Source organism: Musca autumnalis, unplaced genomic scaffold, assembly GCF_047663935.1.
Source record: "Musca autumnalis isolate F117 unplaced genomic scaffold, ASM4766393v1 scaffold_1, whole genome shotgun sequence".
Classification (NCBI taxonomy): domain Eukaryota; kingdom Metazoa; phylum Arthropoda; class Insecta; order Diptera; family Muscidae; genus Musca; species Musca autumnalis.
Window position 1 is genome coordinate 149,896,632 of NW_027411644.1, and position 26,010 is coordinate 149,922,641.

A 26,010-nucleotide genomic window follows, 5' to 3' on the forward strand; every position below is an offset into this window, starting at 1 on the left:
TCATTATGTAACCCATTATAAAATAATGTGACAAGATAAAATTACTAACTTCACTACTTACTATATAATAACTACGGTAACACAAGAAAAATTGTTTCGAGAAACATTTTTTACATTGGAAATGTTTTTGTTTCAAAAAAAAATAGTTTTTGGTTGTTTGTATAAAATTTCCATTTGCGTTTTTCGAATAGTTTCAATATATATGCTACGTATAATATAAGCAATAAGTGTTGATAAACACAACATATGGGTAAGTTACCAAATACAAGATAAGAATGTTTATCGAGTAGCAAACATATCGAGTAGCAAACATAACAAAGAAAGACGATAAAAGAGGTACATGAAATAACATCAAGAAATTCCACAAAAAATGTCTTTCGCCGTAATAGTAAAAACTATCGTCAGTTCATTCGCTAATATTATTATTACAGATATTCTAAATCGAAGGGTTTCCTGCCACAAACTGAGCGACGAATGAATCATTTTCAATTAATTCTCGTGTGTCGTTCTCGAACAAAATATCCTCAAAACTATCGAGAAACATTCGAAAACGATATCGTTCTCGTTAGCAATGCTATGGTATGGTCAGGGCTCCGAAGACTCAATCGCGAGTAGAACTCTGCTCGAAATCGAGCAAGTTGAGGGGCGTAACTCGCCCCCTTCCCACCACCAAACAAAAACTTAGACCATATTTACATTAGACAATCCTTGCGGCAATTGTCAGTTTGACGGAGAGAGAGGTGAGGCATATGCTAACTCTTTGCCTCTCAACACCCTCTCTCACCTACAAACTGACAATTGCCGCAAGGAAAATTGCCTAATGAAAAAATGGACTTACATCACCCCAAAAAAAAAACTTGCTCCACCCCCACCAAAAAAATTGCACCCAAAAATGTTACCACCTCCCTCCAAATTTTCACTCGCGAGTAAATCGGAGCTCTGGGCATGGTGGTTGTTATGTTTGCTACTCTATATGTAACTGTTGATAAACATTGTTGTCTTGTATTTGGTAACTTACCCATATGTTGTTTTTATCAACACTTATTGTTTATATTATACCTAGAATTTATACCGAAATTATTCGAAAAATGCAAATGGGAATTTTATACTCACAACATAAAATTCATTCTGGTTGCCGATGAACATATATCGTTCCAAATATACGCGGATCTCTTCAATTCTTTTCACAATTTCAAATATTTCATAAACAACGGGTACCACGGAGATGCAAAGATAACATGTCCGCCTTGCAGGTGGTATGTCTGAATTCAATTCCCCAAGTACCCCTGAGTGTATAATTTGGCTTTCCTGAATATTTGTAACACATGTGGACTCGGCAAAAAAGGACGAGGGTATATAGTTTAAGACCTGCTCTGGAATTGCTTTGATTTTTTTGCAGCCACTTGTATTCGCTGGGCCCATTACGACAATACAAGTTTCAAGGGCAAAGCAATACTTCCTGAGAAAATAGCCCAAAAGCTGTATACAACCCCCATCGTTTCATGTGCAGTGGATGGAGCTCACGATAACTCCCAAACGGACCGATGTATTTCTGCGAATCTTATATAAAGTTCGAATATGGACTATATCGGTCCACTCCTGCGGGTAATTCCCACACAAAATTTCGGAGAAGTGCAGTTTAACAGAAGCTCTTGAATCCTTTTTATGTTTGTTGTAACAACTTATATTTGTTGCCTCATTACGATGATACAAGTTTTTTCAGGGGCAACCATATTTCCTGAGAAATATGGCCGAAAGCTGTAAAATTAGGTCTAAAATTTTTCCAAAACGTCTATGTTATACGGTGACCACCTGAAATGATTGGACGGATCGCTATATATCGAAAAGAAATGACTCCAAAAATAAGATCCACGTCCAAAACGGACCATGCCGATGCATTTCTTCAGGTACCTTCCCCGCAAAACTTCAGTCTTAATCCGAATATATACCTTTGTCGGCAAGTTCGTGCGTACAGAGCGGGCCGCAAAATCTGAAAACCTCCTAAATACATAACTATTGGGGAAAACGATGTTGATTGTGTAACCAGTAGTTGGTCTGCCCGTAGATGTAAGTTTCAATTCACACAGGCTGAGGGTATATCTCTGTCGGCAAAGCCGACTGATACATTTTACTTGTTATTCTTATAAATAAAGAATATCCCGCAATGTTTTCTGGGTTATATACAATCATCAATACAAGCAACAGACGAAATACTCTTTCATTCTACACTCCGTATTTCATGGCGAACAATGAATGATTGAATCATTGCAAGGCTTCGCAATCATTCGAATGAAATTCCTCTTCGACTGTTTGGTTGTTTGTTTACACATGCCTCCCATTCAGGCTGCCCATCATGTTCAGCTTCTGGACATTGTCATTGCTTTCCTCATTTATTGTCAGTCGAAATTTAGCAAGTAGTTTGTTTAAATTTTTTCATTTTCCTTCTGTTCCTGCCAGTACTTCGATTTTTTATTCTCATTTCATGACTTGTACTCCCCTTTCGTTATGTTCACAAGCGCTGGGAAAAAGGTAGAAACAGGGCCAAGGCTGGGGAAATGGTAAATGGCAAAAAGTTTCTTAAACATGGTAAGAAGTTGCCGTTTAACAGCCATCAAAAGAAGTTTGTAAAACAAACTATCCTTGGGAAATATTAACAGTACGTTTTGTGGAATTTATATTTTTTTAGAGATAAGCACGAAATTATTTGTGTACCATTGTGTTTGACGACGATGATACGACTATAATTTTCAAAGTTACGCCATGAACTAGGAATCACAAACATGATTTCGTTTTTATGTGTTTTTCTCTTTGCTTTTGACTGGTGGAAGAGGAAATGACTTAAGCGTTCAATATTGTCATCCATAAAATGTCAAACAAGTCAAAAATTCACAAGAAAGAAGAGAACTTTTCCAAAAATAATTGCGAGCTATTGACATTGTGCCATTGCGATGATGTAGCCTGTTAAAGGCATCTATTTGCATTAACTTGAGGTGAATTTATTCAAGTTCTGCGTCAAAAGAATTTTGTTCGGGAATATTTTATGAGGTATTTCATTTAAGCTGACACACATTTATGTATGTACATAAATTAGCTTAAGGTTCTGCAATAGAATGGTACATATTTGATAATGGGGCAATGAGGATAAAAAAGTGCATACATTATTGAGAGAATAGAAGATGGCTATAACATCACTTTACAAATACAGTCGATTAGAAACAAATAATAAATGAATATATTTTAAGTTGTTTTATCAAAAATCGACAACACTGAAAATAAAACAATTAAGAGAGGGCTATAGTCGGACGGGGCCGACCATACATATGTTATTTTAAAATTTGTATTAAGAAAAAAACCAAAAGCGTTTAAAATAGTTTTCGGTAATTTTTAAGAAAGCACCAGTCAGCTGTGCAGGCAAAGCTATACCCTCAGCCTCTGACCAAAAACACGATAATTATACCGTATATAAAATACATATATTGATTTTATATCACAAGTTCGCTTCAAACTTTGTGATTCAAAATTCGTGTACCAAATCACTGACATATCCTAACAATTTTTATACCCTCAGCATTTATGCTAACGAGGATATTTACACTTACATACGGACAAAAAATGACTCATCAAAACAATAGAGCCGTTTCAGACAATTTGGAGTGTCGTTTGAGCAATTTCCGTCCGTCTGCGTGCTTGAGCACCCGATAACTCTGGAGCGGATTAACCAAAATTTGACTTTCGTAATATATTGCCAAAACTTAGTTTAAGTTCAAAGATGGGCAATGTCGGTCTACTCCCTCGGGTACCTACCCCACAAAACTTATATTTTTTTCGCAAAAATTATGCGCTCGATAACTCTCGAAGGGACTAACCGATTTCGTCCATACTTTGCATATTTTATAGATCAAGTTCGAATATGGACTATATCGTTCCACTCATTCGGGTACCTCCAACATAAAGTTCCAGAAAAGTGCGGTTAAAGACCTCCTCTAGAATCGTTTTCATTTTTGTTGTAGCAATTGTATTCGCTGCCCTCATCACGACAGTACAAGCTTTTTCAAGGGCAAGTCCATACTTCCTGAGAAAATGACCCGAAATCTCTAAAAATCCACTATGGCACCGTGTGTAGTGGATGGAGCACACGAACATATACCGATTCGGTCCAAACTTTGGCAGTAATAATATTTTGCCCAAACTTAAATCAAGTTCTATGATGGGCCATATAGGTCCCCTCCTTTTGGTACCTCCCCCACAAATGTTCAAAACTTTTCACTAAATTCTCGAAGGCAGTAACCGATTTGGTCCATACTTTGCTCATCGTGATTATTCTACCGCCCACACAAATTTTCGGAAGAATGCTGTTTAGGACCTCCTCTAGAATCGTTTTGATTGTTCTTGCAATAGGTTGCACTCAACGATGGTACAAGTTCTTTGAGTGACAAGTCCATGCTTCTTGAGAAAATGACATGAAAGCTGTAAAAACTCCTACGGCCAGCATGTGTAGGGGTTGGTGCGCACGACAACTCTCGGACTGAATACTGTGTTGGTCCAAACTTTGCAAATCGTAATATTTCTTCGTATATTAGACGAAATTCCAAGATGGTGCTTATAGCTCCACTCCTTCCGATACCTCCCACACAAAAGTTAGAAAACCGATTTGGTCCAAAATTTGGATCTCGGAAAATTTATCCAAACATAGTTTATGTTCAAAAGTGGGGCCCTATCGGTCCACTACTTAGGGTACCACCCACACAAATGTTCAACATTTTTGTTTATGTGCGGTTAAGGGTGTGTCCCGTTGGATCCGTTGGATTTTTTAGTGGCCCTGTGTTCAGCTACATTATGTTTTTCGTGGACAAATCAATGTTTCCTGATATAATGATCCAAAAGCTCTAAATTATATGGTGACCAACTGGGCGCGATATCTATTGAGAGGAATGACTTCCCAATTAATACCCACTTTCAAAATGGACTATGCCAATCCATCCCGCAAAACGTTTGAGCTTTAAACCAAATCCATATTTTTGTCAGCAAGTTCATATGCCCAAAATTCTGAAAACCCGCTAAATACATAAGTTTATTTTGGGAAAAAAAGTATTTCAATTCACACAGACTGAGGGCAGATATTTATCGTCAGCCTGTGTGAATTGAAACGAAGCCGACTAATACGAAAGTTTCTGATTCAAACTTCTGCTGAAAAAAATTCAAAACGATCCGAAAGGAAACCCTAAACTTCACTTTCTCCAAACTCGAACCCGATCTATATTTAGAACGAATAATATGATATGCTAATGTGGTACCAAATCGGTGGCTCCGTTCGAGAGTTATTGTCCACATCGTTTTATAGAAAATTTTCGAACTTTTGTAGAGAAGGTAACTGAAGGAGTGGACCGATATGGCCCATCTTCGAAGTTAAACTAAGTTTGGGCAAAATATTACGAAGTTCAAAATTAATTCAAATCGTTTAAACCATTCATTGCATTTTACCAAATGCTGCACACAAACTTCAGACCCCGTAAAACAATATAATTTGCATTAATTTAAAAAACTGGGAATTTCTCTGTCATGGTTTAAAAACTTTTCTAAAATGATTGCGACGTTTTCTAGCATGAGGTAAATGTAGTTACTTGCATATGTTCGACAGTAGTTCTGTTATTTAACTGCTATGTTGCTATAACTGCTTGTTGTTATAATTTCAAAAGAGAGGTCAAGAGTTAGTTGTAATGTTTTGCGTTCCTAATTTGTCGGAATATGCTCCCCAGAATTCAAAATATGGAACAAAAACTAATTTGGAATATTTTCCCACAAAATTTATGGCCCATTTCACCCGCTAAATACTCTCCCATTATTATCCAAGATGATTGGCATTTTCCTTGATCAAAAACCTTACCTTGCGCGAATTATGATTACTGCACAATTGAAACTGTGTAATCCCTGTATAAAATAGGCTGTAACTCTGTTATCTGACCACGTAATTTGTATTAGTCATCAACGTAATTTGTATTAGTGGAAAGGTCAGGAATTTCTTTTTCAAATTTAACTTACGTGGCCCTCAGACTATTATTGCGACCTACAGAGCCGCTTCAAAATTGGACAAGAATTTTATTTTCAAGCTCGGCCGAACTCTTCATACCCTCCACCACGAAGTGTATTGAAGTAAATAATAAGAATTAGTTCCGCAAAACTGATCATAAATTAGATCCGGAATGCAAAAATCTAAAATTTGCAATGAAAATTGTAAAAATTAGGCCCGGATAATACGATTTAAAAAATGTTCGCCCAAAATTTCCGCATTTGGATGCAGATTTCTGTGAAGCTGTGTAGACTGCATTCTACTTTTGATTTGACAGGAAAATCGTGAAAAGTTTGGTTTAATCACAAATTGAGAGAAAACAAAAAAAGACACGTTGGATTTAACCCATTTTTTATCATAAATGTAGCCACAGCTTCCACGCAAATTAGCTTTTAAGGCCAATATTTGTTGCCAAGTCTAAAAACATTTTATTTTATCCAAAGGCACTTAATTTGTATAATATACAACCACAATTCGCGAGTTATAAAAGGCTAAACCTTGGCTTCAGCTATGTTAAATTTTCAAAAAAAAATTGCTCATATTCACTTTGATACGACCAAAAATGAGCCTCATCGAAATAATGTTTTTAGACCCCAAGTATGTTTAGACGAACTCTGTTTCAGACACTTTGAAGTCGCTTGAGCAATGTCCGTCCGTCTATATGTCTGTCTGGCTGGCTGGTGCGCACATTAACTCTAGAACGAAGCACCGATCAGGCCTAAAATTTGGCATTCGTTGTCCAAACTTTGTTTGAGTTCGAAGATTGACCATATCGGTCTACTCCTTCCGGTACCTCCCACACAAAAGTTTCAAAATGTTCGCTAAAGTGGTGGGCACGATAACAGTCGAAGGGAGAAACCGATTTGGTCCAAACGATGTAGATCGTACTATTTTTTACAGCCTCGAATTATGTCCGTGTGGCTTAGATTTACAAAACGTTGACCAGTACCAAGCATTGTCTGCGAGAAAGAAGTCTTTATAGCAAATTTCAGCTATGTCGATTGAATAATAACTACATTACAGTAATACATCCCATATTTTTGATCAGCATAAAGTTCTAAGTCGATATAACCATGTCGTCTGTCCAATCCAATCTGTTGAAATCAAGATACAGCTTTTTACAATTACAATTTTTAAGATAGACCTTTTAATTTGGTACAGAAGTTTCTACTACTCCTAGGATGTTTGGTATTGAAAATGAGCTATATCGGTCCACGTTTTGATATAGGGCCCATAGAAAGTTACCTCCCGATTTGATATTGAAGGTTTTTCGGTATTTTGAAGGTTTTAGCCTCATTATCACATAGAAGTGGCTGGATTTTTGTATTTAGTCTTCATTGGGGGTATACAAAATATTCCAGAATAGAATAATTAGTATTGGTCCACGTTTTCATATAGCCCCTATAGAAGCTTACCGCCCGGTTTTCGGTATTTTGAAGGTTGTGCCCTAAATATCCCACAAAACGACTGAAATTTGATGTTTAGGTGCCGTTGGGGTATAAAACTTTCCACCTGAAATTTGCATTCGACAGAAACAGAAAATTAAAATGCATTAATGATAAACGCATCATCAGACCAGCATGTGTTGCGTTGTTTACAGTGATTTGAAAAAATCAATTTGTCACAAAAATGAGTTTACTTGTTAACATTTTCAAAATTTTCGACGTGGATTACCACGGCAAGAGTGCATCGATGAAATTAAATCTATGTATGGCGTTGAAGCAACAAGAACTTAAATTCGATATTGCATGAACACCTGGCCGCAAAAAAAATTAAAAAAAAACACACACACACAATCGCGGTGCTTCAAAAGACGTTTATAATATCGTCGCATGAGCCCGAAACAAACTGGCAATCGCCAGAATATGCTGTTGAGCGCATAAAAAAGTGTATAAATCATGCTGGAGAATACTTAATAAAACAATAAAAGGATTTTTAATGATAAATATTAGCGTTTTCATTATTATGCCAGAAACTTATATAGTAGCCCTCGTATCATAGAAATATATTAACTATTTTTCCAAAATTTGTGTTTTGTGTTACCGGTTAAACAAATCTACTTCAAAATATCACCCAGACGGGTTCACATTTTGGTATAGCTTTTTGTCAGCGGTACCAGAAACATTTCAATTACCCTACACAGAAAAAAATTTGATTAGGTTTTATTGATTTTTTGCCGATAAAAGTAATGTTCATATTGACAATCGTCAATAAAAAATATTGTAGTTTTCGTTAAAACTTATTTTGAAAAGCAATTCTAATATTAACTAAAAATTTTGTTGAATTTAATTTTTTTTTTCAATCGATAAAATATTTTTCATGTTAACAAACTGGTTCATCGATTTTGTAATTTTTATCTGATAAAAAAATTGTCACATATACAATAAAGTGCAGTACACAAAGAAATGCTTCATGCATTATCGGACAGGACAAAATATTTTTTTCTTTCCCTCTTCTTTTGTTAGGTTCATAAAAACAACGAACATGAAACGACTTTTGCAAAGTTTTAGTATTCATACAAATATTCATCGGGGCAACAAGTAGATAAATAAACCAAATGCCACAAACACACTCTCCCCCCGTTGAAAAACATTATAACACAAATATTTTTTAAAAACTTTAACAAATTTCAATAAATTATTTATTTGAAAGAAAGCGACCGATATCTAGTAACATTTTCATGTTTGATAAACATTTTCCCAAAAAAATATGGTGATGAAGATTTTAAAAATTTTTTAAAATGTTTGGGGTGGCTTTTTTTCTGTGTTGTTTCTGTACTGTTCTAGTGCTCTGATAATAATATTTCCCTCCAATGACGACATCTAATATTTCATAGTGCCATAGAATACGTACGCATCGTTTTACTAACAACATTTTCATTCCTGCTGTAATTTGTGTTGCACGTTTTAATATTTCACCACCACTTAATGCTTGTTTAATATCGAAATATTACTTGAAATGTAAAGCAATTTTTATAAATCGTGACACTTCAACTAATGATGAGATTTGATGGACGAAAAACGTCGCACTAGTAATCACAATAACATGAAACTGTTTAATGGTATTATGATTGGATTAATCTAATGGAACGACATTATAAGGTGCTATAAGAATATTCTTGCAAATACGTAATAAGTAGCTTGGATAACTTGCAAGTAACTCATATTTTTTAGAAATAATAATGAACCATTTATTTTCAAAGTTGAAAATACGTCAAATTTGAAAATATTACAAAAAGAATGAAATCATGTGGTATATAAAATGTATGGCAATCACATATTCATACATATGTATATCAACATTGAATCTCTTTCGACGTTGTATACACAACGTCCCATCGAAGTACCACGTCCGCTTAATCCATTCTCAACCAATAAAAATATAAACAAGAGGGATAAAACAATTTTTTACAAGTGTACACGCGGGCATATAGCATACATATTCTCAGATTCTAAAACAAATATAAAATACTTTCGTAATCTGAAATTCGATGTGCACATACATATGTACATGTATAGAAAAATTTGTGTTATGTTATGATACAGCTTCAAAACTCATTGCGAAAATCTAACTAAAAATTTGAAAATATTAGAAAATTGGGTACCGAAATACCCGTGTCGGCCGTTATTAAAAACCTTGTCAAAACAAGGACATATGTACATATGTAGTTATTTTAAGAAGGGAATTTGAGAGAAATACTAATTTGGTTAGAAATACTAATTTGGTTAGAAAATTTTCCTACAAATTTCAATACGCTAGAAATATGAAATACGTTTATATAAGGCTACGACAAAAGATGTACATATGTATGTATGTTGAAAATTTTTGATAAGCAGATTATCTGGCTCATTGAAAATTATTCCTATGTTTAAAGCTTTATGTGAAGATTTTCATAACCTTTGGGAACAAAAATGCCAATTTACAAAAACTCGTTTTAAAAATGTGAGTAAAACCTTCAAATACAATCCATCGGGTGGGTCCTATCCACCTCATGGCAACTCCTGAGCAAGTACAGCTATGCAAGCATGCCATTGTGTTGCTGTAATGAAAGAATATTTGTCTTGTAGATGGTCCACATGACATGTTGCAGTTCTCTGGGCGGTATTCTGACAGGTTTAAAAAATTTTTGCATCCCGTTGCACTTTTATTCGCGGACCACACTAGCGCCGCACATTGGGGCAAGATTTCAAAAAACCGAGATTAATTCAGGGAAGCATTTGGGTGATAAAATGTTAATATTTTTAGAATGTTTACACCTCACTCAATATAACGGAACAGAGTTTTGGTGCAAATTAAGGGATTGGAGATGTATATTCGAAGCCCTTTTAAATGGGTACCATAAAAACTATGAAGTGTTTTTACTGTTTTGTCTACATTTCTTATTTGATTAATCTAAAATCTTCCAATATGACTAATTATTGCTTAAGCTAATATAAAGTTATGTCAGTATTTTCGTGTAGCTCCCATACAAAGATATCTCCCCATTTTATGTATTTAGAGGGTCTTTACCACATTTTTTAGTATATTTATCTGTAAATTAGGATTTGTAGTTCTGAATGCCTAAGAATTCATCGTGCGAAAATTTGTCAATATAGGTCAAAGTTTTGGTATAGCCCGCATATAGAGGTACAGTCAAATTTGGGGTTTTTCGAAAAATTTAGGCATATATTGCAACTAAATTGGCTCAGATTGTAAATTTGAAGAGATTGAAAATATTTTTATTAAACATCATCTCCATATATTCTCCTGTTGGAATAACCTCCATATAAAGTAATCCGTTACCTTTTTAATTCTAAATACTTTTCAAAAATAGCGAAAAAATTGATGCATTTTAAATTAATTTTTAATATGTTTCTAAATTTCTTTTGCCATAAATACATTTTTCTAAGATTCTAGTATCTACCTGAAGTTGTCAATTCCATTCTAAAATGGCCACTTTTGATGCGTAAAAAATATTACACTTTATACACCAAAAATTTTAATTTTTTATGGTGCTTTTCAAATAATTAAAAATTCTTTAGCTTCAACACAATGTAACTGTAAAAGTTAACAATATATGATCTTGACATTTTGATTAGAGATTTAGAATTTTGTACCATATTAGCATGTAACGACAGTTATACCAAAAACCGAATTTAATTTTTGTAATTAATCTCAATTTTTTTGCGTTTTCACCCCTTGTGCATCGCCATCATGTCATATAAATCATTATATATAGTACCTATAACATAATGGCGGACGTGTACATGTTGTCTTGTGTAGGGTGAATACAGACATTAAGCCAAAACACAACATACTGTACAACAATAACAGAAAAAATGAAGACAAAACCGCAAAATGCAACAATTTGACCCAAGGGCATTTCCATCATTTTTGGCATAACTCAAAATGCGCTAGCAAGACGCAAGCTTTGTTTGCGCAATATCAAAGACAACAATCAAGAGAAAAATACAAAAAATCACTCTTTTTTATACCCTTCACCATAGGATGGGGGTATATTAAGTTTGTCACTACGTTTGTAACTACTCGAAATAATCATTGTAGACCCCACAAAGTATATATATATTCTTGATCAGCGTGCAATTCTACATCGATATAGCCATGTCCGTCCGTCTGTCCGTCTGTGGAAATCACTCTAGCGTCCGAACGGATTGACGTAGGTTGATGAAATTTTGGGAAAATATGTTATATTTACGTAGGACTTTTGGTATTGAAAGCGGGCTATGTAGGTCCACGCTTTCGTATAGCCCCCATACAAAATGACGCGTGACGCGTCGTCGTTTTAAGGAATTTTGAAGATATTTGTCCCATTTTACCACCGAATTGGTTGTATTTTGGAACTTTGTGTCTCCAGAGGCCAAACAATATTCCTACCGAAGTTGGGTTATATAGGTCCACGTTTTGGTATAGCCCCCATATAAGGTACGCGTCATTTTAATATATTTTGCATGTATTAGACCCATTTGACCACAGAATTGTTTGTAATTTGGTATTTTGTGTCTTCAGAGGCCAGAAAACATTCCTACCAAAGTTGGGTTATATAGATTCACGTTTTGGTATAGCCCCCACATAAGGCCCCTTATAAAGTACGCGTCATTTTAATATATTTTGAATGTATTAGACCCATTTGACCAAAGAATCGGTTGTAACTTTGTATTTTGTGTTTCCAGAGGCTAAGAAATATTTCTACCATAAAATGTTTATATAGGTCCACGTGTTGTTATAGCCCCCATAATACAATATCTCCCGATTTTCGATATTTTGAACGTTTTAGCCTCATTATCACACCGAGATGGCTGAAATTTGGTATTTAGTCTTCTTTAAGCGTATAAAACTTTCCCCCAGAAATTTGTAGGTATAGGTCCACGCCATCATATAGCCCCCATAGAACGGTACCTTCCGAATTTCGGTATTTTGAAGGTTGTGGCCACATTAATCCACCGAAATGGCTGAAATTTGTGGTGGAGGGTATAAAAAGTTCGGCCCGACCGAACTTAACGCTTTTCTTACTTGTTGTTATACTCTAATACATTTCAAAATTATGCAAAAGCTGGACACATTTTGACTAATTTTTTAAACACATTTCTACGAGACTTTTTAAGACCAATTTTTTTTCCTGAAATATTAAGAATTACCTCTGTTTGAAATATCCATTTTGAAAATGCCAAGTTTATGTAGCAAAAACTACGTTATGGGGTTTAAAAGCAGCAAATTTTAATACTTTTCACCTGTTTCTTAAATTTTAAAAATATGTTCAACTTTAACACTTTGCTACACGAAAAGTAAACAACATACGACCTTGCTTTTTTGGCTAGTGAGGTAGAATTTTGTACTCATTAATCGTGTCAAGACAGATTATCAAAAATGTGTGTTTAAATTGTTCAATTAAGACCCGTTTTGTTCAATCTTGCCCCAACATGCGCCGCATAGCTTGCTACAGACCGACCTATCGCGTTATATGTGGTCAAGAAGTTGTCTGTCGGCTATGGTCTTGAGGACCTTGTTCCTACATATCAGCTTGTCGCAGATTACTTTGGCAAGACCGATGCATAGTGTCACGACAGCGGCCAAAAATTATAAAAACCAAGTACCTGGGAGTACATATATAGATAGGAGTCGATAGAAAAAATTCAAATTATAAGGATTTTCAATTTTGGCATTGATACGTTAAGTACTTTTGTCTATGTGAGGGTTCTAATCCGATAGTTGTTGGCTATTGTTATTGCTATGTGATATTTCTCCATATTTTCCCAAAATTAACAACATTTATTATCTTCAAATACTTTAATATTTAGGTAACGGTCATTATGAAACTGATGTTATAGGTTGTCTTGGATGTAATAAACTTGGCTTCACGTTTGTCTGGAAGTAAATAGTGATCATATGGTATTTACAACTGTCCATGCCTTCATAAATTTTGTGATACAAATTTTAAAATTAGAGGAGTGTGAAAAATTTATTGGCTGTTTATGTTGTGGAAAGTGAGTACCCTTTTTTAATAAAGCGTTTTGCGGTGTCGACTAAAGCTCGAAAACAAATGGCCCGATGATCATATATTTTTCTAGGCTTATTAAGTTCCTAATAATCTTGTCTTTAGACGAGGGAATTTTAAACATATCAATTTATAAAAAAATGTGAATTATCAAAATAGTAATTTCGATTTTTAATATAAAATGGCCGGTTTTGGCCATTAGTCGGTCCATTTTTAAGGAAAATTCTCGTATTTAAAGACAAACTTTTGATGTATTCAATAAGCCCTCAAAAACATACGAAAACTGAACATTAAATTTCGGGTTGATAGTGTGGATAAAACCTTCATAATACCAAAAATCGGGAGGAACCGTTCCATGGGGCTATATCAAAATGTGGATTAATACACAATTCCCTGGCGAAGACTAAATGCCAAATCAGCTATTTCGGTTGGATAATGTGGCTAAAATCTTCAAAATACCCAAATCGGTACCGTTTTTTGGGAGCTATATCAAAACGTGGACATATGCCCATAATTTTATAAGAAAGTTGGTGGAGAAACTTAAGTAAAATCTTAAAAATACCGAAAATCGGGAGGTACTGTTAATGGGGTCTATATCAAGACGTGAACCTATGTGCATATTTTTTATCGTGAAAGTTTTTTGTCAACTGGGTACCCTGCACTTCAAAATTCCGCCAATTTGGTCTATAAATTTAGCTTAAATATTTAAAATGTTGAAAATTGGGAAGTATCGTTATATTGGGGCTATACCAAAATGGGGACCGACCTTATCAGTTTGTTGACCTCGACATTATCGGCCAACAGTAAGTACTTGGGCCAAAATTCATCCACCTACGGCAACTCCTTCTTTTTTTGGCCATATGAACTCGCGATATAGTGCGACGTGAACATGCTGTCTTGGGGTAGTTGGTGCTCGGAATTCAACTCAGTGCTCACCTCTGCAGTCCATGTGGGGAACAGAGTGGTCCTAAATTTAGGGATGATACCAACGTTAAGATCGTACAATCACAATGCTGTCTGGAAGGGGTGTAATACAGGAGAGGTAGAAGTTAAACAGTTCCGGTGATATTACCCCACCTTGGGGAACTCCCTGCTTTACTCTACGGAACTTGGACTTCTTTCTTCTGAATTTCATGTACGACTTTCGCCCACACAACAAACATTTTTGAAACAAAAAAAAACTTATAATACCCTTTCCATATATGGGTGCAGAGTATAAAGATCGGGTTTCAAAAGTAAATTTCTTCGGTAATCCCTACTTTACTTCAGAAACATGATAACACTACTTCCCTGTGACTTTCGTATTTGTTTTTAGTTTCTGATTCCATTCCAAGTATGCCTGAAGCCACACTAATATGTCTTATAAGTCCGCCGTGCATTGCTATTCTTTAGTATAATTTTCAAACACATTCCTTTACAGAAATAGTTTTACACTGGCACACAAGAATACTCGTACATACATCCGAAATGCTATGCACTTATATCACCATACTTTGGATTTTGTGAGTGCAGTTTATGTGCGGGTTAGCTTTGAGTGTGAGCGTGCGGAAGGAAACAAAATAAAACTGCATTCAGATGCTCGTACAACGGAAATAGTATCGCACGAAATTTATTACCACTCTTGAGAGCCATAAAAAGGAAATTGTACACAATATACGCTTTTCGGTTTGCAAGTCTCTTTTTTGTACAAAATATGTTAGATTTTATTTTGCTTCTGTCATTGTTGTTGTTGGTGTGTTTTTCTTTTTTCATGCATTTCCCGAAAATCTTTTTATTCGATATTTGTCGTTTTGTGGTAGTTTGTGTTTGTCTGTGTTTAGATTGAACATTAACACAAATAGGTTTGGTTGTGTGTGAGTATTTGTGTAATCGGCCTTCTGTGAGATGAGTGTTTGTGCTCCACGCTTTAACATCATTTTAAAATGAAGCATAAATTTCGAGGAAGACATGACATCTGTGTCATTGCCTCCAATGGTGGCGATACCACAAATGCGAATGCCACCAACAAACTCAAACCATCTGTAAGTTGTATCTTTTCAGGTCACAAACATTAGTCTATCCATTTTTATTGTGGTTGTTAGTTTTGAATTGTTCGAATCAGGATGGCTTAAGGCAGCAATTGCATTCCCTTAATACTTCACAGCAGATTTAACGATTTTCAAACGGTAATTTTAAATAGCTGATTTTTTGTGTGATCGAAGTTAGTAATAGGGCACAACACAATTTTTTTCTTTTTCGGCAAATCTCGAATTCTCCAAATTCTAACTAGTACAAAATTATATTCAGGCCTTGCTCGAAAGCCTATTATTTTGCAGACTTGATATTAGGCGTAGAGGGTTGAATATACCAAGCGAAGGTCCTGACTGGCTGTAACATGGTAAATTCCAGGACTTATCTTGGTCCTACTGCCATCTCTAGTAAACACTGACCTAGTCGTGGCGGCACTTTGCACCTGCCTTTACCACCCTTTAAAGGTAGTGAGCTAACATGTGCCGTGTATTCATCCCATATGAAAGATACAAAATTGGGTTGGTCCCCTTGTATGGGAAGGAATGCTAAAATAGTTCTAATCGAGCTACTTCCTTGAAGTTTTGAACATAGATTTATAATGAGTCAAAAAAAAATCTAAAATATTAGTGGATGTACATACCCAGCAAAAATTCAGATTCGTAAATCATTATGTTATGTTGGTATACGTAGCACAGCACAAATCCAGCAGAGAGCGGTATTTTGGCTCAACTTTTCCAACCGATTTGGCTGCAAGTTTGCAATTTGAGTACCGTGTGAACAAGATATGTCTTTGCAATATAGATCAAAGTTTAGGTTTAGCTTTCACATAAACGTACCTCCCGAATTTCGGATTTTTGACGATTTTACAGGCATGGTAGAAGGGGAATAACTTATCGGGTGTCAGATGGGCAGCTAGAACTTTTTTATTGTAAAGTAAAAAAAACTTCGAGACGCCAAATACTGCCAACATTAGTGAAACTCTACTCATTTACAAAGAACTTATTTTTAAGGGAATTAGAAACCGAATTATGAATATGTTTTTCGTAGAAATATTGCCAAGACCATCAACTATAATTTTCATTATGGAAAATGTACATTTATCTCTTATTTTTTATAATTTCACTTATAAACTACTGATATATATTGAGCGCACCAGTCATTTCAGTGGGTCACCGAATAATTTAGAGCTTTTGGACCATTATGTCAAGAAGTATGGCCATCCCCACGAAAAACTTAACATCGCTGTAACATGACTTCAGAACTTTACAATGCCCTACCCTAAGGAGTTGACAAAATATTACGGGAACCAAAGCGGTTGCTCCGTTAAGAGATATCGCACGTACCTTTTTATTTTTGAACTTGTGATGACCCCAGTCTTCAAACTTCGGATAAATATTACGATATGATAACCTTGGACCAACGCGGTATCCAGTGCGCTAGTTATCGTGCGCATCAGCCACCACAAACAGTTGCCCTAGGGCGTTCTTACAGCTTTCGGGCCATTTATTTTGGGAAATATAGACTTGGTAATGAAAAAAAGCTTGTACCGTCGAAGGGGGGAAGCGAATAAAAGTTTGCTGCAATAAATCAAAGCGATTCGAGTGGAGGACTTAAACTGCACTTTTGCAAAATCGTGTGTGGGTGGGGGAAGTTTGGACACAATGTGATGAAGGCTAAATTTTGGACTGGATCCGTTGATATGTTCGAGAGTTATCGTGCGCTCCAGCCAGATAAAAAGACAGAGGGGCGGACATGGCTGCATCGACTATAAATTGGATTTCGGATCGGATTTCGTCCTAACATATTTGGGGGTCTAAAACCATTATTTCGATGAGGCACATTGTGGTCACATGAAAGTTTATGTACCCTAGTTAGCCTAAAGGCTGAAGGTATAGACATTGTGGTTTGTAAAGTTGACGACCCCCGCAAACGTTTTTTGGACCATTAGTTTGCGCATTGCCGGATGTACTTGTGTATACTGTCCCCTTACAAGAAGTGCGATGGAATCGGGTAGACGTAAAGATCACAAACGAATACGCACTATATTACATATGTCATAGTACGAAACATGAGCAAGTTTTGGATTTATGGTAAATCGGAAATTAAAAACCTGGGCTCCAGATTCAGTCCTGTAGATGCGGAATTGCCACAATCCGTGTAAAAGTGTTCATTAAAAAAAGTCTACTCTGCGCCGACGCCATGACCTAAGAGAAAAATGAACAGAACAAGACAATATTCTAGGAGCGCCTAGAGATAGCATATGACCGCTGCCCTGGCCCTGACATTAAGATTGATTGACGGGAGAATTAAATGCTAAAATACGTAGGGAAACATCTTTGATTCAGCCTTACACCTAACAATGAAAAGAATCAGATCTAGTTTGCAGATACAAAAAAACTTGGTAGAGCGCAGTACCAGGTTCCAAACAGCAGATTAAAAATCCAAAAACGGATCAAGCATGTTGTGATAAGCAGAAGACACTCTTCACGAGTGTAAAATGTCTGATCGATTCGAGGAGTGAACATCGATTCGCACCATTTCGTTGTAAAAGCCTATTGGCTGAAAAAGAATAAGGAAGCAGGAGCTGGTGGACGATAGGACCCTCAGTTTGCCATGTCCCGTCTACAAGAAATTAAACAAGACGGTTTGTGCGAAACTACAGAGGCATACGAGATGCCGTAACCTGCCAAAGTAAGTGTAGCAGTCAACGGCGAGACATTTCACAGCTACATACAACATTTTCTTTATTCCCATTTTGGTAGGGTTTGCGATTACCATGCAAAATCGTGAAAAAAACTTAAAAATTTGAACATTGACCGCGATTTATTTAAAAAGCGCTCTGGTGATTGTTTTTTTTTGTTTTTTGATTTTTCTCATCTATGAACATTGTAGTTTCAGAATCCGCAAAACTTCCCAGTGTAAGCACCTTCCATTTAAAGTTGGTTCAGGCGCACCGTGTATGATATCACAAAACATGGCATCCAAAATTGGAGAACTGCGTTTGGAAATATATTCTTATAGTTCATTTAGACTAGCCATAAATCCTCGACTGGATTTAATAAATCCAGTACAAATCTCATTGCATTTAGATATACATTTTGGAGGATTTTAATGGCAGTCAGCTGATTTTTGTTCATAGCACAATTACCAAGGTAGATGCATCAGCCCATCTGATCGAAATTGAAACGTCAAAAGAATTTTTTGTAAATTGAATTTGTCTCAAAAAACATACGTCAAATTATAAATTTATTGTTTAATACTGAAAATGTTAGCACATTATGCTACTAATGGTAACTAAAGAGCAAATAAAGAATTATTCTATCGTAGTATGCCCATCTACAATAAATAAACGAATTATTTTATAGTTTAGACATCGTGAATATTAGTCTTGGTTGATTAAAATCAACTTTTCACATCAAAACAAATTTAATTTTTCCGCCTTGTTTACTAATGTTTACATTTTAAATTATTTTTAGTGTAGCAATTCACCGACGCATCTACCTTGTTTCTTATGTCAGCGGGCAACTTTTTGTATTTTCTAGCAACATGTTGCAAAAAACAGAGTTGTATACGAAGATTTATGCCAGATTTAAAACAAATCCACTCAATACGAGGATTTATTTTTGTATGGAAAATCTGGTAGATTTTGGCTGGATTTAGCAAATAAAACCTGATAATGTGCTAAATCCGGCTAATGAAGTTATATCTAAATGGGCTATTAGTTAGGCTTATGGAACAAAACGTTATATATTTTGTGGGTTCTTTGTCACATAATTATTCCATGTGCTTCAACACAATTCATGGTTGAAGGAAAAAAGTTCGGGTGGCCGAACTTAAAGCTTGATTTTTAAATTGTTAATGCTCAGATATACAGCAGAAATACTACTGAATATTGTATATTCCGTTTTTTATGTTTTTTTTCTTTGGAACGTGTACCCCATCTTTGCTCAGAAGAGCCTTTGCTTATGAGTTTCGGGATTTTCTGTAAAAGCTTTTGGTAATGTAGAAATCGTTCATTTCTTTATGCTTATAGAATTTCAAAACACTAAAAATTAATTTATTTTAACAGAAAAGTACATTGCTTCCATATAGTTAGTTTATAGCGCGTTATATAACCTTACAATTCATTAAATATTACTTAAAGCTTCTTTTAAATTTACGAGTAAAGATCATGTCTTCATTTTTCTTAAATTTTACGGCATCAAAGCTGTACAATTTATTGGACCCTTTCATACTTGCAATATCTGTTTGTTTTTCACACTTATCCGTTGAGATATAAAATAGAACAAAGCCATAGTAACCGAAAGAAGCTGAAAACAAACGACAAGAAACAAGTGTCGAAAGAAAAGTATATGTATGGTAATGTAGAATGTAGAAATCGTTCATTTCTTTATGCTTATAGAATTTCAAAACACTAAAAATTAATTTATTTTAACAGAAAAGTACATTGCTTCCATATAGTTAGTTTATAGCGCGTTATATAACCTTACAATTCATTAAATATTACTTAAAGCTTCTTTTAAATTTACGAGTAAAGATCATGTCTTCATTTTTCTTAAATTTTACGGCATCAAAGCTGTACAATTTATTGGACCCTTTCATACTTGCAATATCTGTTTGTTTTTCACACTTATCCGTTGAGATATAAAATAGAACAACGCCATAGTAACCGAAAGAAGCTGAAAACAAACGACAAGAAACAAGTGTCGAAAGAAAAGTATATGGTTAGTTAACAAAAGTGTCATTTGGTGTATAAGCCATAAAGTTACTTTAGAGCTATTCAAACAGTTACTATCACTATCGTTTCAAGCATTACCGGCGTACAGCTGGAAAGTGAATCCATTGCATTCTATCATCTGCTGAGTGAATGAAAGCTGTGCAACATAACGACAATGCAGTTGTTGTGACAATAAAGCTGCGGCAAGACGACCATTGCCCGTTACGGTTCCATAAAAATCAGAATTTTGTAGATAATAGCTCAATATAAAGATTTAAAAAGCAGATACATGGAAAAATTAGCTAAAACCTTCAACATTAATTAAGAATTTTAATAAAATGCTGTCACAAAGACATTATAGTGGTTGTATGGAACTACTGCTTATTGATTTTGGTGATGGTTAGATAATATTCTGGGGTCGGTCAAAAAAGCCTGCGGGGAAATATACAACTTTATACTCTCTGCTTCTATTGTGCTCCTAACAGGAATTCCAGCAATAAAAGTGTAAAATTTCTCCATTACAATGATGCTTTGGTGCATACTCGTATGGTCAACGGAAACAATGGAGATGTCGCAATAGCCGCTAACACATCCCATTTTTATACCCTCCACCATAATATGGAGGGTATAATTAAATTTGTCATTCCGTTTGTAACACATCGAAATATTCATCGGAGGCCCTATAAAGTATATATGTATATTCTTGATCAGGGTAAAATTCTAAGTCGATGTAACCATGGCCGTCGGTCCGTCTGTTGTCATAAAGATACAGCTCGCAACTAGAGCTTTGTAACACATCGAAAAATTCATCGGAGGCCCTATAAAGTATATATGTATATTCTTGATCAGGGTAAAATTCTAAGTCGATGTAACCATGGCCGTCGGTCCGTCTGTTGTCATAAAGATACAGCTCGCAACTAGAGCTTTGTAAGTTGGTACAGAAGTTTCTATTACTCCTAGGATTTTTGGTATTGCAAATGGGCTATATCGGTCCACGTTTTGATATAGCCCCCATAGAACGGTACCAGCCGATTTTCAGTCTTTTGAAGGTTTTAGCTTCATTTTCACACGGAAATGGCTGAAATTTGGTACTTAGTCTTCGTTGGGGGTATAAAACTTTCCCCCAGAATTTTGTGGGTGTAGGTCCACGCTTTCATATAGCCACCATAGATCGCTACCTCTCGATTATCGGTATTTTGAAGGTTGTGGCCACAATAATCCACCGAAATGGTTGAAATTTGGTATTTGGTCTTCATTTAAGGTATTAAACGTTTTAGCCTCGTTTGGGGTAGAAAACTTTCTCCCAAAAATTTGTTGGTATAGGTCCACGCCTACATATAGCCCCCATAGTACGGTACCACCCGATTTTCGGTATTTTGAAGGTTTTAGCCTCATTATCGCACCAAAATTGCTGAAATTTGGTACTTAGTCTTCATTTGGGGTAGAAAACTTTCTCCCAGAAATATGTTGGTATAGGTCCACGCCTTCATATAGCCCCCATAGAATGGTAGTTTGAAGGTTGTGGCCACAGCAACCCACCGAAATGGCTGAAATTTGGTATTCAGTCTTTGTTGCAGGAAAAAGCCTTTCTGACTGAAATTCGTCGGTATAGGTTCACGTTTCCATATAGCCGCCATAGAACTGTTCCTCTCGATTTTCGTAATTCTGAAGGTTGTGACGTCAATATCCCACCGAAAGACTAAAATTTGTTATTTAGTATTCCATGGGGTATTCGTTCGTTCCCACGCCTCTTACACCCGCCCCTCCCAACCGAGGGGGTCACCTCGCCGTACGAATGGAGCGCGTACACACTGTAACGGTTCTCTCAGCAGACTCTATTTCTTCTGACAAATGCTACCAATAGATCCGACCGTGCTCAGGGCTTGGGGGGTGTTCTTGTCTAAAGGAATAGGCCTCAACCAGTTACAATAAAATTAAAATTTTTTGGTAGCTAAATATTATAACATAAAATCGTGATGGCCATTGCCAGTATAAAGGAATTATTGATATGGATTGGAATCTAGATGTTACAGAATCATTGTCGGACTTCCCACCCAGCCATGCCGACTGTGTTTCTGTCAGCCCACAAGCACTCTAAATGCCTATGCCTTCAATTTCGTGGCACTACTTTATGATTTCAACTGAATAAAATTTTGTTTTAATTTCTGATCATTTTATATTTAGAAAAAAATATGTACATAAAACAAACATGAAAATTGGTACAAAATGTACAGGTAAATGTAAAAGCTGGAAGAGCGTGGAACATTCTATTTAATTCCATTTAAGTCAATGTAAAAGAAATAACATAAGGATTATGTAGCGTAATTAATGTTTTAGTTATATATGTTACTTATAAACGGTAAAGTGTATGAATGATTAAATTACTTACAATTATAATCCGTAGCTTCGTCGACAAGCGCTTGTTGATCTTGCTGCAACATTAACTTCTTTGATAAATGATAGTGTTTTTACAGAAATCGATATAATGAAAAAAAAAATGAAATCAGGATCTTAATGTAGGAACTGCAGAATGTATATGAAGACTTCGTAATCAAATTTGAAAAAAATATATATACCATCTCTTTGAACTGATTCGTTTCAAAATTAATCCTTCGTAGATGTCATACTTCTTTGGAAATTTTTTCTTCTAATAAATTATTGATTCTTGAACTGTCACACAAATTTATAGTTGCCTTTAGATTTTATTTAGGAATTGAACTTGAATGGACCGTTCAAATATGTATATGCTTCTTCAGATTAAATTTTCACAATTTAAAATTAACAGGAAATCAGCACAGAAATCAGCACAGAGACATTTGATCACACTTTCGTAGATTTTCAGCTTTATGGAAATTGAGGGTTAACCGCAAGACATCATCGAATAAAAGGATAATTTACACAAATCCGAAATGGGAATTTTGGCGGTTAAAGAATTTATTTCTCAAATATGATATGTATTTTTATCTTGAAATATTTTTCTTAATTTTGTTATGTTTAGTTTCAATGTTCAAAATCGAAACCCCCATAATTTTTTTTCAGAACGAAAACTTTTATGACGTAGGAAACTTCCAAAGCCTTCTTCATTAAAAATATATATACTATGAAATCCAGCAGAGTTTATATACTTATATGAAAGTATAAACCCGTCCATAAAACACGGTCACAACACCATGGACCGGTCAATGGCGGGTTAGTTGTGGAATAGTACTACCGGCTACAAATCATATCAGCCCATATAAAAATTTAATTACAAGCTACGACATCAACATAATTTAATTAGGGAAATTAATATGTATTTTACGTTTAAGGCTCTTTGGGCTGGTTCCACTGAGGGAGATGTAGTTTGCCGTTAAACAGAGCTCCAGTTTTGAGACACTCAACTTTAGAACGCACAAGGGTGATAGACATAACCCAGCAAAAATTTGGATCCGTTAGTCATTACGTAACCCATTACAAAATAATGTAAACAAGCTTCTTTTCCCATTACAAGTAATCTGAAAAGTAATGGGATACTTCTTAAAAAAATTACAAGGCAAACCTACTTACTTTGCTCCTCACTAAGTAATGAGGACGGTGGCACAGTGAGTGTGTGTCCGACTATAAATCCTAGGGTTGTGTGTTCAACGCTCACTGTCGGCACGCGAGTTTTTTTAATTAAAAAATAACAGTTCGTGGTGCACATGTGTACTGCACATTTATGTTCTTAAGCAACCCTTAATGTTCGTGTGCGTGGCATAGTATGTAGTGTCTTTGGCTAGAAATCAGAGGGTTCGTGTGTTCAAATCGCATGGCGAGCGATATAAAATAAAGTAAAATAAAAGTAAGAAATGTGATGAAATTTAAAAAAATCTCTACATTAACTGTTCTAAAAATAGAATTTTTTTCAACTTACTTTTCAACTTCTAGTGGCCACAGAATAACTAGTTATTCGAGTGATCATAAAATAACTACAAACTGAGTGCGACATGCCCTTGTAAAAATAATGGGGAAGAAAGGGGGTTTGCGGGTAGTTACGGCTGCCAAAAATCCCTTACAAAACCCATGATTTTGGGAGGACTTTTATTGCTGGGAAATTAAAATAATTACTGCTCATTAGCTGTATTCTACTGTTCCGCAAAGGGAGTTGTAGATATACATATGCCGAGCTGAAGGGCTCTAAACAGGCACAAGTAGCTTACAAAACAATCGATTCTAAACTAAGTTACTAAAGATTTAAATATTACATTAAAGACGATTGGCAACCTGCTTGTTTATACATTATGAATGCAATATTATGTTTTTTTTTTAAATACATATGTAATGGTTCAGTTAAAGGTATCGTATTATAGATGTTATTGTGTATATCACACAATTAACGTAATGGGTTATTATCTTCATAATTAGTTTTCACAATTGGCAAATTAATTGCCAAGAAATTACGGGTTATACGTGAAGGAACATTAAATCTCATTTCTCCTATCAAGTACGGACAGTCAATTAAGCCACGTAACAGTTTAATAAAAAATAGTGCTCTTAGTGTAAATCTTGTTTTTTTTTTTCAAGAGTAGGGAGATCAATTAACATTGAACGGTTTCATAAGGTGGGAGTAGCACGGTCGTACCACAGTGCAGACTACGCAGGGCAAACAGTAGGAATTGGATTTGAACCGACTCAATCTTATCAGAGTATAATTTGTAATATGGGCCCCATAGAATGCAACCATATTCCAGAACTGGGCGGACAAAGCTAACAAACAAACGTTTCGTAACGTATGGGTCATCAAATTCTTTAGACCAACGTTTTATAAAACCCAATAATGATTTAGCTTTATTAACACAAGAATCAATGTGCAAATTGAAGCAATTTATGATCTAGTGAAACACCTAGATCTAGGAAAGTGTCAACATTTTCTAATTGATGTGAACCAATATAATAAATGGAGAAAAACGGAAGTGATCTGGATAAGGACAATTTTTTACACTTTTTGAGATTCAAAGTTATCCCATTTGCGTAACACCAATTAGTAAGAGAGTGCAGATCATATTGTAGATATATTAAATTACTGAATGAATTCAATTGAAAGAATAGTTTTACATCGTCAGCATACATTAAAATTTTGCAATAACGTATAGCTGAAGGAAGATCGTTAATATAAAGTACAAATAAAAGTGGACCCAGGTGGCTACCTTGCGGCACACCGGAAGAAACGAACAAGTCCTTGGAAAATGACTCGTTAAATAAAACTTTTTGGGTGCGACCTTTTAAATAAGAAGAAATCCAATTCAATAAATATTTTGGAAATCCCATGATATCAAGTTTATAAAGCAAATGTTTATATATAACGTCTGTCTGTTGTTTATAAGAAAACCCTTTTTAGACATAAGTTACAAACTCCATGGGATTGTTAATTGCAGATCTGCCTTTCATAAACCCATGTTGAAAACGTGAAATTATAGATTTAACAAAGTGAGAAAGTCTTCGAGAAACTAAAAGTTCAAAAAGTTTTGGGATAGCACTAAGTTTTGCTATACACCTTTAATTTTCAACAAAGCACCTATTACCAGATTTGTGAAATGGAATAATGCAGCTCGATCTCCAGAAAGCTGGAAAGTAACCAATATTTAAAGAATAATTAAAGATTTTTGTAAGAGGCAAATAAATTTCATTGGCGCAAGATTTAAGAATATAAGTAGGAACACCATCTGGACCGGGTATGTTTGAAGAACGAAGTGACTTTAAGCCTAC

General features: G+C 35.3%; 1 long non-coding RNA gene across 1 annotated transcript in view; it reads right to left on the bottom strand.

Moving 5' to 3' along the window:
- LOC141390885 (uncharacterized) overlaps positions 1-23,043 on the bottom strand; it is a 156,819-nt gene extending 133,776 nt beyond the window's left edge. Inside the window, exons 1-2 of the long non-coding RNA XR_012409513.1 lie at positions 22,863-23,043; positions 22,676-22,733 (exon numbers count right to left, since the gene is read on the bottom strand). This is a non-coding gene — a long non-coding RNA (uncharacterized lncRNA). The remainder of the gene's footprint in view (positions 1-22,675; positions 22,734-22,862) is intronic.
- Positions 23,044-26,010: the final 2,967 nt, after the last annotated feature.